A 4,459-nucleotide genomic window follows, 5' to 3' on the forward strand; every position below is an offset into this window, starting at 1 on the left:
GGAAGTTGTAGGCCATGAAGAAACAAAATTAGAATGCGAGCTTTTTGCAGCAGTGTTAATTGAAAATTATTTTCAATTCTGGATCTCATACGTGAGTTAGCGTGGCTTTGGTGGCACTTTAAACAAAGAAGCGCTATTCACAGGTAGCCACAGCTAAACTAGTTCTACTTCTGTTTCATTTTTGATGTCTCTTGTGCCATTTGTGCGCAGTTGACCAGCCTACACATGCTTCCCAATTATCATGTTTGAAGAAAAGATTGTGCACATGTTGTTAGCAATTTTTGCCGTATTTCCTTGTTTTTTTTATGCCTGATTTGTTTGTTGCTGGTTTCAGGTGTCTTGGGCACATGCGAGCATTGTCCTGGTGCAGCAAAATTTTCCAATAAACGTTCACAGTTGTCAGTAGAGCTTCGCCCGTCTGTCTCACCTCATATTGTCCCATCTATTGCACTTCACCGTACTCTAATATGCATCACCAACTGGCCCAAAGTTCTACTTTGTGAAGTTTTTATTGCTACTTCGCACTTGTCAAAGTCAGGCCAACAGCCATACTGCATACAATGTAGAGCTATATGGACTGGCAGTTCATGTCATGAATTTATTCTGGCTTAATGGCATCACAGAAAGTAAACAAAGATGACAAGCAGGACACAAGTGCCTACTCTCAACTCTAGCTTTAATAACAAAACAGAATTCGCACATAACATGTGGTGATATGAAGTGACGTCATTCATTCAAAAACAATTTCTTCATCCAATGTAACTGAGAATGAGCGATGCATTTGTCCTTTGCATTGTGAATCTGCCAAAGCTTAATTATCTTATGTACTCTCTGGTCATAATTTCTGTTCAATGCAGAAGTTTGGGCTTGTTTGTGATAACGGAACTTGGACATCATAACAAGCAGGAAAGAACGCGAACACGAAGAGATATAGACTAGCGCCCATCCAGTCTGTGTCTCTTTGGGTCCGCATTCCATTGTGCTTGTTATGATGTCCAAATTCCATAATTTTAGGCTATAACGAGTTTTGTGGAACACAAGAATGAACCAGCATTTTTTAGAGTATGTTGCAATGTGCGGATGAGATTTGTTAGGCACAAGCCTGATTCACCCCAATCTCAAATTAATACAATATAGGCATAACAAGATAGTCATGGCCAACTGTACATAACCTCTGTTGCACAGTGCATCACCTCCTTCAAATCGTGCCACACGCAACAACCAAATTGTTTTCCTGGCTGCAATATTTTTTTCACATCAGAGCAAATCTCTGTTCACAAGCTTCCTACAGAAAGAAAGGCATTTAGCCCATAGGGACCAAGTGTGCTTTTGCCCATGAAAAAGCACAAGAGTATACGAAACAACTGCGACCATTTTTTACTTGGCTCATCTCATTCATTATATTCCATCGTCATGCCTAATTCAGTTGTGCAAATCATATTTTCACAGGCCCTTGTTAGGACGGTTTTGTGCTGTGACAAAAAAAAGGCAGAAGTAAAAATTAAAGAAGGTTGGTTGTGGCTTACGGCATAATATGCATCCGGCAAACTAGGCCACAAGTGTTGTGTACAGTCTGGAATCCTCAAAAGGTTGTGCCTACATTGGACAGATGGGATGCTGTATTAATGCGTGTCAGGACTTGTTGCTGGGCTAGTTGGTTCATCTTATTCCGTAGTGTTCAGACGCAACCAAGGACGGAAAAAAGTCAGGACAGGAAAGAACGCTCTTTCCTGTCCTGACTTTTTTCCATCCTTGGTTGCATCTAAGCACTACGGAATTAATGCGTGATTGGGGGAGCATGACTCATCTGTGTGAAACAACCTGCCCTCATGCATTGTGAAACACTAACAAATGTGGCAGCAGTGCTGTGTTCAACAAAACTCACATTGTAGCCACGCATCATGACCAGACAGCATGCCAGGCAATTGTGGCTTCTGAAACTTAAAAAGAATGACAAATGCATCAGTCATCTATCAGTTGCACTGCACGAAAAATTTTAATAGATAACATCACATCATATCACCACTTGTTATTATATATTGTCTGTTTCTTGATTATAAAGCTTGAGGTGAGAGCTGAGGCTTGTGTCATGTGTGCACATCTTTGTTCACTTTTTGTGGTGCCATTACACCAGAATTGCGATAACCAAATGGCCACACGCTGCTTTTGTCACATTATAGTGGTGCTCGCAAAGCAGGAAGACAATGCACATAATACCACGCCATGTCAGCATGCCCACTCTTTGCATACACAGCAGATTACCGCTAGAATAAGGTGCGCAGGCTGCATCGACAGCCATGTGCGGCGATGGCTGCGCTAGAAAAGAGGACGTGCACACCAACTGCCCCCTTGGGCCCCTTTCAGGACCCTCTTAAAAGCTAAGTTTGTAATTTCTTGTTTCTGTTATAGGCTAGTGCAAACAAATGAATTTGCTTATTCCCATTAGGAAATCTTGTAGATTAGGTAGACAATTTATGAAAGCATAGATTTTATTACTTTTCACCTTTCTGTCGGAATATCGTACAAATGCATAAGCAGTACTTATCACCTTGTTTCAAGTAAGATTTTTTCCATGTTGAAAGAAAGGCATACATTTAAAAAATAAGCTTGGTTGCAACGTGTGAAGGAATTGTGTGAAGTCACATAAAGGGTTGCTGAAATAAAATATAGTCGCGACCTTCCTGTGACTGACTTGATCTAACACACTGAAAAGGAAAATGACCTTTTAAACAACAGACTCAAAAAGAAGAAAAAAAAACCCACAGCACATTATTACAAGAACTGCAGCGCAATAACACCCAAGGACGACACAAAGAAATGACCAGGACGTGCGCTGCACTTACAATAGGTTTTGTTGTAGCCAATTTCACATATATTTCATTACACAAACGTCATTAGCTGCACATACGTAGAAAGACCATCTCTTTATCTGTGAGTTGTATCGATGGCATGCTAACACACCTTTCCCCCCCCCCTAGCCGGGAAATATGTTCTCCTTCAATAATTTCTCAAGTGAAGCGCGATTTGCTTTTCATAATGACAGGCGTGTTATGTAGGTCAGGTGAACAATTCTTACATGTTAAACAATGACAAGCCAGGCAACCTTGAAAGTCTTTGCCTTCACGCACGTTTTTCACGTAGTTTCCATGCTCCCTAACACTTAAGCTAATGTTGACGCATCTCCCAGATTGGCCAACATACACCTTTCCGCATCTTAGAGGGATTTCGTAGACTACACCTTCTGCACAATCAACAAAGGGTGGAGGGTGCCTATGTGTTGTGCCGCAGGCTTGCTGCTTTCTTACCTCTGGGTGGGTCATTGTGCAGAGCTTGGACAGGCTGTTAGGTGCGGTGAATACAACTTTTACGTCGTACCGCTGGGTCACCTTTTTCAGGTTGTGTGAAAGCTTGTGAACATACAGTATCACCATGCAGGCAGAAGGTAGCTGTGATACCGTATGTACACAAGCTTTCAGGCAACCTGAAAAAGGTGACCCAGCGGTACGACGTAAAAGTCGGTATTCACCGCACCTACAGGCTGTCCAAGCTCTGCACAATGACCCGACCCATAGGTAAGAAAGGAGCAAGCCTGAGGCACAACGCATAGGCACCCTCCACCCTTTGTTGATTGTGCAGAAGGTGTAGTCTACGAAATCCCTCTAAGATGCTGATGAAGGTGTACGTATGGGCCAAACTGTGGAGATGCGTCAATGCGTAGGGATAGGTGTATAGGGGGCATGGCAAACTATGGATGAAAAACACAACCCCCCACAACCCCCCATGGAAGGGAAAGACAGGTTTCCTGGGCTTGTCACACCTGTTTAACATGTAGAGGATTGTTCACTCTGACATACATATAGCTGTCATTGCGTGAAGAGCAAAGTCGCGCTCACTCCGAGAATGCATGTGAAGCAGAACGTATTGCCCGGCTAGTAGGAAAGGTGATGGTTAGCGTGCCATCGATACAACTCATTAGATAAAGAGATGGTATTTCTATGCATGTGCAGATAATGACATCTTTGTTGGGATAGTGCATATATATGTGAAATTCGCTACAATAAAACCCTGTTGCAAGTTCACCGCTTGTCCTGGTCGTTTCTTGTGTCGTCCTTGTGTTTTATTGCGCTGAAATTCTCGTAATATGTACCAATGTGCCCAACTCGCCAATTATTCATGTTTTAAGCGTGTATGTGGCGTCTTGGTTGCAAAATAACCTAATCTTGCATCCTAGTCTGGTGCGTAAGGCATAAAAGGCTCTTAGCGGAGTAACCTGATGCTTTTTATATAGGTTATTCAGTTTGCCATATGATCTTCCACAGAAGTAGCTGTAGGCACTTTTGCCGCAAATGACAGTACTGTTCACAGTATTCGTCGCGGGTCAGCGGCTTGCCACTTGTAGCGGTCACAGATATTGATCGATGACTGTGCCAAAATATCAGCGGTCTGAGTAAAATCACTA

The sequence above is a fragment of the Dermacentor silvarum genome, chromosome 8, assembly GCF_013339745.2.
Source record: "Dermacentor silvarum isolate Dsil-2018 chromosome 8, BIME_Dsil_1.4, whole genome shotgun sequence".
Classification (NCBI taxonomy): Eukaryota; Metazoa; Arthropoda; class Arachnida; order Ixodida; family Ixodidae; genus Dermacentor; species Dermacentor silvarum.